This window comes from Centruroides sculpturatus, unplaced genomic scaffold (assembly GCF_000671375.1).
Source record: "Centruroides sculpturatus isolate CEXI.00-Female unplaced genomic scaffold, Cexi_2.0 scaffold504, whole genome shotgun sequence".
In the NCBI taxonomy this organism is placed as follows: domain Eukaryota; kingdom Metazoa; phylum Arthropoda; class Arachnida; order Scorpiones; family Buthidae; genus Centruroides; species Centruroides sculpturatus.
Window position 1 is genome coordinate 123440 of NW_019384908.1, and position 14298 is coordinate 137737.

Consider the following 14298-nt stretch of genomic DNA (forward strand, 5'->3'; position numbering starts at 1 on the left):
TATTTGAAAAATTATTAAAAATATTTAAATTCATTTTTCTTTATTTAGAATTGTATTAATATAATTTTTATGACTGATTATTTTTATATTATAATTTTTTTTTATAATGGTAAGGAAAATAACTAAATTTAACACAAAATAGAAATTATAAAATTTAAAATAAATTAAATAATATTTGTTTGTATATTTGTTTATTTCAGTTACTCATTAAGGAATATGTAATATAATATTTATATTAATAATAAACTTCATTTAATTAACAAGACTTGTTATTTTAATTAAAAAAATAAGTTAATTTCCAATTATTTATTATTAAAATGTAATTATATTTTTAAATCTTGTGCGTAAATTCTTAAAATGTAAGATTAGAATAGTGTAACACTATATTTCATTTAATAATTGAAATATTTTCCATAAACAATTATAAAATTATATAAATTGTCAATATATCAAAACTATTTATAATCTATAGCAGTGTTTCTTGCTAAATTTTCATAAGTATTAATTGCTTCCTTGTCAGAAAAAATAATTGCATACCATCGAAATGTAGGACTTTATTAATTAAGTAAATAAATTATATATTTACTTTTTATTTAATTTATTGGAAAATATTCGTTTAAAATAATTCGTTACTATAGTATATTTTCGTAATTCTATATATCGGTGGTATATAGCCGAAAATTGCTACGTACTATACCCTCTGAAGACATTTCGTGTACCCCCGAGAGTGTACCACACTTTGGGAAATACTGGTTTATGATGTCTATTTTTTCTCTAATTAAAAATTATTTTCATATAAAAGGATGTTTATAAATTAGGGGCGTGCAGGTAATGGTTACGATGCAGTGAGAGATGCTAACATAATGCTAGGGTAATCCTTGGATAACGGAATAAATCGTTTTTGTTTCTGTAGTGTTGCATGGCGAATGATACTGTTTATGTCAATGTTTCGTAAGTTATATATGTGAGTAATATAATAATGTAACGTTCAGTATCCCGCGCTGTATATCATCCCTTAGTACAGTAGTAAATTTAAGGGAATTGATCGAGGATATGCGTTACATACTCTTGGGGTGATTATGTGCAACAGCATTACGGAGCTTTACAGGGAGTCCAATGGTATTTGAAAAATATAAAAATAGTGTTATGTAATTTATGGATACCTTATTGCAATGCTTTTAATTTATAATTTTTTTACTCATTTTTGTACATTATATATATATATACTGTATTTATTTTAAAAAAATGAAGAATTTGTGAAATAAATATATACTACATATTTTAACATAAATGTGTATATTAAAGACAATATAATTCTTTAATGTATCTATTATATTTCTCTGTAATCCTATTTTAATTTTATACATAATTTATCCCTTTTAATTCGAACAGCTCTATACAATAATTAGTCTAGATTAGTGAGTTGCATTATATCTATATATAGTACATATGTACAGTACATTATACAGAGGGTGACCCATAACTCAGTTAACATAGGTTGCTAATTACATCAAGACAACCAAAAAGTACCTCGTAGTAAACTAAAAATTCTCAGTAATGTATGAAAATGCTATGAATTGTTTATTGAATGTGGAAATCTAATCTGAAACATTTTTTAAACTTTGTTATAACTCTTTTGAATTTAAAATGATTAATGGACTTTTAAGCCGCTCTGTATATTTTATACTGTTTTCAATAAAGTTTTCAGTCAAATAATGTAATAAATTTTATTTTTATAACATTTATAGTATAAGTTGGTACAAAAACAAAACATTATGAAAATATAAGAATAAAAACAAAAAGAAAATAATTTCAGAAAAACAAATATTTATCAAACGTATCTAAAATAAATTGTCTGGAAAATTTGCGGATCGAAAGAAAATTCCTATAAATTTTGTAACAAACTTTAATGGGTTTAGATGCGAGTTCCGTGTTTAAATATCCTAAACATAAATTTTATTCTCAAATTGGAAACATTCATTCATGTTTTCACTGTGCTTTGACTAAACATATCAAGATTTAGAAGTAAATAGAACCTTGGAAAATTCAAATAAAAGTTTTTAAAATTCTTTTTACTTCATAAGTTTTAATATTTGAGAATAATTATAAAATTATATAAATAAATTACATTTTATAATTAAGTTATAATAAGACTAAAAATTCGAATTGAAGTTCCTTTAAATAAGAACTTAATGTATGTTTTAGTTATTGTAGACAGTTAAATTGATCATTGTTAATATAATATCATCTTAATTAAGGTTTTTATTTTCTTTATATTATATATTTTTTACTTTTCTGGATGTTATATATACATACAAGGGAAGAATTGGAATCGTGTTAAATTTGACCCTCCAAGTTTTTTGCAAATCGCCACGTTTTGAGACCTCCAGAACCGAAAAAAGTCAAAAAACGGCAAAAAATTCTGTATATACATACACACTCAAAATTAAGTTTTTGACCCCTTTTTATAATAATTAAAAATATGTAAAGTTTTTATAACAAAATCTCGTAACATATGACGCCACACAATTCGGTTGCTAATTTGAAAATATCGTAGACCTATAAATTCTCACTGTCGTCTGTTCGTCCGTCTTTTCTTAATTAATCTCGACAACGGAGTTAGATAAATGAAATACGAACTTCTTATGCAAACCGGAAGTCATGTTATTTCAATTCAAACTTTTCCCCTGAAAGCAGTTAATAGATAACCGACACGACTCTGTTGTTAAAGGAAAAGTATGATGTACAGGGGCAAGCCACTACATTAGTACTAATTTGAGGTGGAGAATATATATTTTAAAACTTACGCAACTCGTTGCTATATTTTTTACATAAAAGAAAATATTGCAACTAATTCTAGACTTTCTATCGTTTTTGTTAATGTTTTGTTTGAGCAGCTTTTATTGACATAACAAAAATGAATTTATTCATTCTGAAAATTCCAACTTATAATATATAAAATAATTAAGGCAAATCATTTTCTTATTTTATTTTACAAATTTAATAGTTAATAAATTAAATTTTATTAATATTTTATAATAATAATAATAAAGTTCCTTCTACGGAAAAATAATTATTAAAAACAACTTTTTTTTCAATTTTAAACTCAACATTTTAAGAATGAAGTCTTAATTTAACGAGTATATATCATTTATGATGTGTTAAATTAAAGATGAACTCAGTTAATTCGTGATAAAAATTAAGTCATTGAGACGTATGATTAAAGTTAAGTGTAAGCTTTCGCTTGAAGATTACAGTCTAATTGTATGAAAGCTAAGTTTTACTTCATCTGCAAGTAAAAGCTAAGATGATATGATAAAACACCAGCAATTGTTTTATATTTCTAGTAAATGCTTAAAACTTGTCAAGTTTCTATATTATATATTTCTTAAATTTAAATTAATATAGCTCTATAATTTTTCAAGCATAAGTGTTTCTTTAAATTCATACTTAAATTTTTGTTCCTTACTTTTAAGCTTATGCATAAATTCAATCATACGATCCATTAATTCTATTCATGCTCATATCTCGAATTTAATTAGGTAGTTTTATTGATTATATATAAACTGGACGCTTCTCATTATTATATATACTAAAGCAGTAAAAAAACTCCGTTATACTACTTCTTTATGCTAAATTTTAGGACTAAACTTCTCTAATTATCACTTTTTAATCTCTGTAAGAGTATTTGCATTAAACAGTATATAATTTTAAACATTTTTATTCCTTTACCTTTAAAAGCTATTAGTTTTCTTCCCGTGCTATTAGAGAAGACGTTAAAATGTGTTTATCTGTAAATAAAAGTTACCTATTCATTAACCAGTCGTTCTGAAATTTTTTACAACGTAGCCGAATGTTTCAAGCTACTTGAAACATTCGGTAAAACCCTAAATATAGAAACGGAATCAAAAGATAAATTCATAAGTCTACATTAACAGTATTGAGTTCTCAGTTCTTAGTAAATCGATCTGTTTATGATTTTCATTAAAGAAAAATCAAAGTTGTTGTGAAAAAAATAATTATAATCTATTTTTAGATATTCTACTATTTTTTAAAATTAATAATAGATATTCTTTAAAATTTTACAAGATGAATATACCGCCAATCAATAAAAAGACTAACAAAATATGTTATAGATACAGGAGTCATCCAGCCCATCGCCGCACTGTGCCACAAATGAGCTAACCATTTTGTATAACGAAGTTTCTAACAAAAGCGATTACGAGCTTGCTGCAGCAATCTTGTTTGTATTAATAAATGAATATGTTGGTTATTTTATTTTTTGTTTATTCAATGTGCTGTATTGAACAAAATTGTTATAAGGCCCGCGCTCGTCATTCTCTCAGTTATCTGGCCCGCTGTGAAAAAACTTTGGTGACCCTGATTTAGAACGAAGTGGCTCTATGCTATAAGAGAACAATAAACCAAGAGCAACTCTAATCTGGTCGATATGGCATTACTTTTATGATGAAGCTGAAGTCACACTTACTGATGTTGCTACTGTACTGCCCGAGGCTAAAAAACGAGAAACCGCGTGAGCTGCCCAGTTGCCATTTTGACACCTCCGCTGATAGTTGTATCTCTGCTAGTAATATGAACTGACACTCTTGATGGCGAAAAGTTTGTTAATTTTTTTATTTCGTTTTTCTTTTCTTTCACGATTTTACGTGCTAAACACAGAATTCACACTGAATGAATGAAAAATTGCCAATACGATTACGTGAGCTTTATTTTTCTGTAAGTGTGACTCCAGCTTAACACATTTTTAGGTGTCACCTTTATCCATGGATACCCTTTTTTCCTTTTATCTCATAAAATACCGCTGGGTTTTGGAATTGCAAGATTTGGCTACAAGTAGCAGATTGAGATATTTGTAGGGCTCTAAGCTAATACATTTGGGCCACTTATTACTTTTTGGGCCATTTTAAAAATAATTTGGGTTACATTTCAAGAAATTCTGCTTTATTTTTTTTATAAAACTTATCTGGTAACCTGTGAGGTTCTCACCAGACACGTGCTGTTTACCTGTAGTTTATTTATATTATTATTAATTATTAATTGACGAAAATAGCAGTCTATATATGTAGCAGTATTCCATTACATTAATAAATTATATCAGTTACATGGTGTTTGGAATATTGTACAGATATATGTAAATCTCGGATTATTCGAAACTCGATAATTCGAAGTTGCGATTATTTCGTCCCTTGAATTTCGAAATTTCGAACTAAAGAGAATTTCCTGTAATATTTTTGTCAAATTAAATGAACTAATTATAATGTCATGTTTAAAAATGAATTTTTTGTTCTACATTAATTTGCCTTCATTGATATGCATTTTAAATGCTGGTAAAATATAGAAATGATATTCTCTCCTAAAAATGACGTTGATAAATTATGTAATCATTAAAATCAAGAAATTATCATTAAGAAAGTCACTTAAGTTTTCCGCCTTATAAACAGATAAGAAAGCAATCAAGTTAGCAAACATAAAAGACATTTAGATCTTTAAAATATTGGAGATCCCTTGATAATTTCATAAATAAAATATGAGTAGTATAAACTTATATAAGCAAATGGAAATTTATCTCCAAGCTTTAGTCATTTCATCAAATTAATGAAGCAGTTAATAACATTTATGCAATTTAACACATTTCATCATTAGTGTACAAATAATCAATTTATTTCTAAACTTTGCTGTATTCTGTCGCGATCTATTACTTCCATTGCTACTTTAATGCTTAGGCAAACAAATCACTTGCTTGAATCACTTCAAATGTAGTTTTAGAAGGATGGAAATCAGCTAAGCAGTTAATGTTTTACAATTAAAACTTTCGAAAGAAAGGGTCCAAGTTTATCAGTTTGTAAACATGTAAAACAGGTACGGACTATTTCTGAAAGAAATTTTGATATTTTATAATGACTCTAGACAGATACGCTATTTCATGAATTGATGAAATAAAGCATATCAACACTTGAGCAAAAGGGGAAGTCTACCTTCTTGTTGTTCTTTTTTCATTAGATTCAGTTTGAAATGGAATATCTTTCATATTATCTTAGTCTAAACTCTAAAATTTTATTACTATTATTTTTTAACGTCTTTATTTTAAATAAAATTTAAATGTTCATCTATATATTCCGAAAATAAAAATTGAAATTAGACCAGTGAGAGAGATTGAGAGAGATGAGATAAGTCCAAACCAGAATCACTGATAGGAAAGACTAGCAGACCATTCCGTTTGGGCTTCACATTTAGGAGGCCTCAAAAATATTTCCTACAAATTATTCATTTTATTTCATTTCTTGCGTAATAAGAAAAAAATCTTTTTGCCCAGTTTCATTACTTTAAAATGTTTTAAACAATTTTCAACGCTGTTTTGTTGTTTAGATATAAGCTTACGCGGAACTGGTAAAGATAAGTAACCAGAGCTTCTCTCGATATCTAAATAGCTGTTTTCGGAGCCAAGCACAGATGTTGAGTTTCATTCCACTCTAAAGACATAAAAATATATAAATAAAATCAATAAAAACGTCGGCAATTATGAAATGTAACTTTAATTTACATTACTTTAATCGCCTTTTACTTTCGCGGTTGTAAGGGAAAGTATTGGAATCGTGTCAAATATGACCCTCCGAGTGTTTTGTAAATCTCTATGTTTTGAGTTCTTCTGAACCCAAAGTTGTAGGGAAAAAAATCGTGGATATGTGTATGTGGGTGGATGGTTGGGTTTGTTGGCGTCTATTTAGTGTCTCTATTTAATGATGGAGTCTCTATGAAAATAAATTTGGCATGGTAGCTTGTGTATAAGGGACATTGATGCTATTAAATTTTGGTGACTGAAGATCATCAAAATTTAATTGAGATAGGGTGGAGAGGTAGAGGATGGTCACATGTTATATTTCTAGTGGGATTGAACTTAATGAAGAGTTTACTTGTTAGCATTTAGTGGGATTGAACTTAATGAAGATTTTACTTGTTAGCATTTAGTTTCTTTTTTTTTATAAACTCATCTCTACCCTCACAATTAAGCGTTTTGTCATTTTATAATAATTAAAAATATAGAAAGTTTTTATAGCAAAATTTGATAACAGATGGCGCCACACATAATTTCATTTATTTATTATGATTAATAATATAAAAGTTATTTTTTAAATAAAATCTCATATCAGCCGAGAAAGTTACGCGAGTCATTGCTAGTTTTTTCATAATATTTTTATTAAGCAACTTGGTTTTATTATTATGAATGTATTAATATTATTAAGATATAATATTCCTAATAATATTACACAGCTTTAGTTAAAACTTAAAATAAATAAATAGTCGAACCATTTAGCAAACACAATTTTAAGGGTAATTAAAGCGGAGCGTTAGCGATGCTTCTTCTATGAAGCTTACAAGAACCGTGTTCGTTTTCAAAATTCATTAGATCGATTTTGATTAAACTTTGCCATTTTCCATTAATTGAGATGAGAAATCCAAAAAAACGCAATAACAAATGGGATTCCATGACTTATGCCTCGTTTACAACAACACAACCCGTTTATTAAACACGAAAGATGCTTACAGACTTCCGCGATCTTAGAAGTTCTACGTCGGCTGCGGCCTCTGGCTTTTCCTCTCCTTTCCAAGATAGTCCCATTTTGAAGGAGTGTCCCTTGTTCGCGAATGAACAATTCCATCGACGTCTCGACGACTCCGAGACGATGCGGTCGACTTCCATTGATGGAAAGATGTCGATCCGAGGTCGGGAGATGGAGACGAAGATGGGTGCGAGGCACACACAACAATAGAGCTGTCACTTGGAACTTTCGGGAGAAGCCGTCGCGTCCTTGAATGTCCGAGGTTTTATCCACTTTCCTCCGATTCCACTTTCCGATTGATTTCTCTTTGTCACCTGATGACAATTCAAAACCTTTCGGGGGCGCGAGAAAGGTCAAAATCGAAGTTTAATTCGATCTCCAACAGAAGATAGTCGACGGACTTACATTCTTCTATTGTTTAAAAGTTAACGTCGCGTTTTCATATAAAAAATCTATTTCTAACTACTATAGTTTTTTCTTTAGAACAAAATTATTTTAACGCGAATTTTAGTGAGGGTTCGGACCTGTCCAGAGTTTCACACAATTTCCCTTCTTCTCCAGGCATCTAACACTAGCGGATTATATCTTTATAGCAGGAAATTTTTATTCCAAAGAGAAATTTTTATTGTTCTGTTTTGAGAGAATTGCAGATTTTAAACTTAGTAACATCACGTGCGGGGTAAACTGTTAGTAGTTTAGGTTTTATTTTATTGTTGTTTGTTTTTAATGACTCCATTCGAGATTCTCATTTGTTAAAACAGACCTAATTATATAACTAATAAATAAATAATTAAATGGACATTATATTTCCTGAATATATAAAATTAGTTCTTGTGAATTGAATAAAGAATATTTCGTTTTTTTATTTTTTTAAGAGTTTATCATTGTATACACGCTTAACAAATATAATAAACAAGATAGGTTACTTATAAGATTAAAAGAGACCAAGTGCAAGCTTATTATAAAAAATTAAAAGCAAATAGAATGTAATTAACGAATTGATTAAAGTAAAAAGAATATATTTAGCGAGTAAAAAATACTTTTATAACCTGATAAAAAATTTTACTCTAGTTTATTTCTAGTGGTAAGTGTTTGTATGCAAAGAATTTTAAAGTATGTATTCAATAGATATCTTAATGTTACTTTCTTGATGATAGACTATCACAGTAAATGTATAGAATCGAATTTTAAAATTTTAAAGAAAAAATACAGTAAAAATAGTCTATATTAAAATTGTGAATTTAAAGTTGTCGATTTTTTATTATTAAGATAAAAATGAGTTTCTTTTGTATCTTAATCATAAGCTTGCACAAAGAATCACCATAAAGAAAAAGTTTACATAGAGATGAAACTTCTAAGTTATTAGCAATTTATAGTAAATTGCTCGGGGAATGTAGGGCCAATATATATTTTCGGACCAAATATCCGACCCCAGAAATCCCAGAAATCCGGAATTACCAGAAAATCGTTTATTTTTGAAACTGACTAGTTCTGAATTCAGTATGCAATAATATTGATACATCTACAGTTCGCCGCGCGATCACTTTCCTTTGTTTTCCGTTGCATGACGCCATTTTCAGTATGACTGCCTGTTACGTTGTGTTAGAAGAATTTCGTTCTTCACTTTCTATTGTTTATTTTATATTTTAAGTATATATTTATCCCGTAAATTGTTTCTGCTTCAAGATTGCTTAATATTTGGTCTGGTACTGTAACTAATAAAGAGGACAATTAATTATACTTAACCAAACTAAGAAACTTTATAATTAAAAATCTAAACAAAAAGCTTTCTTGGAGACGTTTGCAAATAGAACACTTTTAAAATAACATTCCATTTGATTAAATTGACAGAGAGAATTGCTCATGTTATTATAATTGTAAAAATCTCTTCCTTCAATAAATTATACAACAATCAGTATAATGGATATCACCGATAAGCGCATTTTCCGGTATTTACTTATTTTTAACTTCTAAATAATTAACTTTAATAATACGTATTTTTTAAAAGAACTCTGAAGATTTATAACATTTTATTGCAAAATATTTTAGAAAAATTTGCCCCGTTTTCGTTAGATTTATGCTTAATTTTGGATTTTCTGACATTACACACTAAATATTATAGGTTGCTCGGCATACGAAATTTTTCCTATTACTGGCAGAGTACTTATGAAATTAAATTACTATTACAACTGATTGGTGAAGTATATACTTATATATCACATAAATATTATTAATATTAAAATTAGCAATTGGAAACATATATATTACAATATAGCTAATGTTTAACCTCTTGCTTCAACGATCTCTGCATCATGGAAAGTACTTTCATTTTTTAAACTCTTTCTCTGCCCTGTGGACTCTAAGAGGGCCTCTTTTTTAGCATGCCCATTATGGGTTCAGCCAGGCCAACAATGAGGCGGCCAGGTGGTGAGGGGGCGGAGCCCGACATATCCGGACAGACTACCCTCACAGAAAAATTCCTGGGGATTTACCGACCCGTCCGGATTCACTCCCGGGTCCCCCAGAGCGGTAGGCTGTCACTTTAACCGCTCGGCCATCCGGCCGTTCTTGGAAGTACTTAGGAAGAGTATTGACTATCTCTCGTATTCTCTAGATATAATCCTTCAAATTATACAATAATACAGTATACATGACAATATACATAATAATACAATATGAATGAATCCTACATCTATATATATAACCCATTCATTACGTGTCCGTCCCGTAACCGTTTCATAACGGACACTAGAGGCACCCCTATCGTGTGTCATATTTCAAACACCAAATTAAATTAACAATTTTATTTATTATTTAAATTAACAATATAAATTATTATTATTCATTTGGCCAANATTCGTTACTATAGTATATTTTCGTAATTCTATATATCGGTGGTATATAGCCGAAAATTGCTACGTACTATACCCTCTGAAGACATTTCGTGTACCCCCGAGAGTGTACCACACTTTGGGAAATACTGGTTTATGATGTCTATTTTTTCTCTAATTAAAAATTATTTTCATATAAAAGGATGTTTATAAATTAGGGGCGTGCAGGTAATGGTTACGATGCAGTGAGAGATGCTAACATAATGCTAGGGTAATCCTTGGATAACGGAATAAATCGTTTTTGTTTCTGTAGTGTTGCATGGCGAATGATACTGTTTATGTCAATGTTTCGTAAGTTATATATGTGAGTAATATAATAATGTAACGTTCAGTATCCCGCGCTGTATATCATCCCTTAGTACAGTAGTAAATTTAAGGGAATTGATCGAGGATATGCGTTACATACTCTTGGGGTGATTATGTGCAACAGCATTACGGAGCTTTACAGGGAGTCCAATGGTATTTGAAAAATATAAAAATAGTGTTATGTAATTTATGGATACCTTATTGCAATGCTTTTAATTTATAATTTTTTTACTCATTTTTGTACATTATATATATATATACTGTATTTATTTTAAAAAAATGAAGAATTTGTGAAATAAATATATACTACATATTTTAACATAAATGTGTATATTAAAGACAATATAATTCTTTAATGTATCTATTTTAATCCTATTTTAATTTTATACATAATTTATCCCTTTTAATTCGAACAGCTCTATACAATAATTAGTCTAGATTAGTGAGTTGCATTATATCTATATATAGTACATATGTACAGTACATTATACAGAGGGTGACCCATAACTCAGTTAACATAGGTTGCTAATTACATCAAGACAACCAAAAAGTACCTCGTAGTAAACTAAAAATTCTCAGTAATGTATGAAAATGCTATGAATTGTTTATTGAATGTGGAAATCTAATCTGAAACATTTTTTAAACTTTGTTATAACTCTTTTGAATTTAAAATGATTAATGGACTTTTAAGCCGCTCTGTATATTTTATACTGTTTTCAATAAAGTTTTCAGTCAAATAATGTAATAAATTTTATTTTTATAACATTTATAGTATAAGTTGGTACAAAAACAAAACATTATGAAAATATAAGAATAAAAACAAAAAGAAAATAATTTCAGAAAAACAAATATTTATCAAACGTATCTAAAATAAATTGTCTGGAAAATTTGCGGATCGAAAGAAAATTCCTATAAATTTTGTAACAAACTTTAATGGGTTTAGATGCGAGTTCCGTGTTTAAATATCCTAAACATAAATTTTATTCTCAAATTGGAAACATTCATTCATGTTTTCACTGTGCTTTGACTAAACATATCAAGATTTAGAAGTAAATAGAACCTTGGAAAATTCAAATAAAAGTTTTTAAAATTCTTTTTACTTCATAAGTTTTAATATTTGAGAATAATTATAAAATTATATAAATAAATTACATTTTATAATTAAGTTATAATAAGACTAAAAATTCGAATTGAAGTTCCTTTAAATAAGAACTTAATGTATGTTTTAGTTATTGTAGACAGTTAAATTGATCATTGTTAATATAATATCATCTTAATTAAGGTTTTTATTTTCTTTATATTATATATTTTTTACTTTTCTGGATGTTATATATACATACAAGGGAAGAATTGGAATCGTGTTAAATTTGACCCTCCAAGTTTTTTGCAAATCGCCACGTTTTGAGACCTCCAGAACCGAAAAAAGTCAAAAAACGGCAAAAAATTCTGTATATACATACACACTCAAAATTAAGTTTTTGACCCCTTTTTATAATAATTAAAAATATGTAAAGTTTTTATAACAAAATCTCGTAACATATGACGCCACACAATTCGGTTGCTAATTTGAAAATATCGTAGACCTATAAATTCTCACTGTCGTCTGTTCGTCCGTCTTTTCTTAATTAATCTCGACAACGGAGTTAGATAAATGAAATACGAACTTCTTATGCAAACCGGAAGTCATGTTATTTCAATTCAAACTTTTCCCCTGAAAGCAGTTAATAGATAACCGACACGACTCTGTTGTTAAAGGAAAAGTATGATGTACAGGGGCAAGCCACTACATTAGTACTAATTTGAGGTGGAGAATATATATTTTAAAACTTACGCAACTCGTTGCTATATTTTTTACATAAAAGAAAATATTGCAACTAATTCTAGACTTTCTATCGTTTTTGTTAATGTTTTGTTTGAGCAGCTTTTATTGACATAACAAAAATGAATTTATTCATTCTGAAAATTCCAACTTATAATATATAAAATAATTAAGGCAAATCATTTTCTTATTTTATTTTACAAATTTAATAGTTAATAAATTAAATTTTATTAATATTTTATAATAATAATAATAAAGTTCCTTCTACGGAAAAATAATTATTAAAAACAACTTTTTTTTCAATTTTAAACTCAACATTTTAAGAATGAAGTCTTAATTTAACGAGTATATATCATTTATGATGTGTTAAATTAAAGATGAACTCAGTTAATTCGTGATAAAAATTAAGTCATTGAGACGTATGATTAAAGTTAAGTGTAAGCTTTCGCTTGAAGATTACAGTCTAATTGTATGAAAGCTAAGTTTTACTTCATCTGCAAGTAAAAGCTAAGATGATATGATAAAACACCAGCAATTGTTTTATATTTCTAGTAAATGCTTAAAACTTGTCAAGTTTCTATATTATATATTTCTTAAATTTAAATTAATATAGCTCTATAATTTTTCAAGCATAAGTGTTTCTTTAAATTCATACTTAAATTTTTGTTCCTTACTTTTAAGCTTATGCATAAATTCAATCATACGATCCATTAATTCTATTCATGCTCATATCTCGAATTTAATTAGGTAGTTTTATTGATTATATATAAACTGGACGCTTCTCATTATTATATATACTAAAGCAGTAAAAAAACTCCGTTATACTACTTCTTTATGCTAAATTTTAGGACTAAACTTCTCTAATTATCACTTTTTAATCTCTGTAAGAGTATTTGCATTAAACAGTATATAATTTTAAACATTTTTATTCCTTTACCTTTAAAAGCTATTAGTTTTCTTCCCGTGCTATTAGAGAAGACGTTAAAATGTGTTTATCTGTAAATAAAAGTTACCTATTCATTAACCAGTCGTTCTGAAATTTTTTACAACGTAGCCGAATGTTTCAAGCTACTTGAAACATTCGGCTACCGAATGTTTCAAGCTACTTGAAACATTCGGTAAAACCCTAAATATAGAAACGGAATCAAAAGATAAATTCATAAGTCTACATTAACAGTATTGAGTTCTCAGTTCTTAGTAAATCGATCTGTTTATGATTTTCATTAAAGAAAAATCAAAGTTGTTGTGAAAAAAATAATTATAATCTATTTTTAGATATTCTACTATTTTTTAAAATTAATAATAGATATTCTTTAAAATTTTACAAGATGAATATACCGCCAATCAATAAAAAGACTAACAAAATATGTTATAGATACAGGAGTCATCCAGCCCATCGCCGCACTGTGCCACAAATGAGCTAACCATTTTGTATAACGAAGTTTCTAACAAAAGCGATTACGAGCTTGCTGCAGCAATCTTGTTTGTATTAATAAATGAATATGTTGGTTATTTTATTTTTTGTTTATTCAATGTGCTGTATTGAACAAAATTGTTATAAGGCCCGCGCTCGTCATTCTCTCAGTTATCTGGCCCGCTGTGAAAAAACTTTGGTGACCCTGATTTAGAACGAAGTGGCTCTATGCTATAAGAGAACAATAAACCAAGAGCAACTCTAATCTGGTCGATATGGCATTACTTT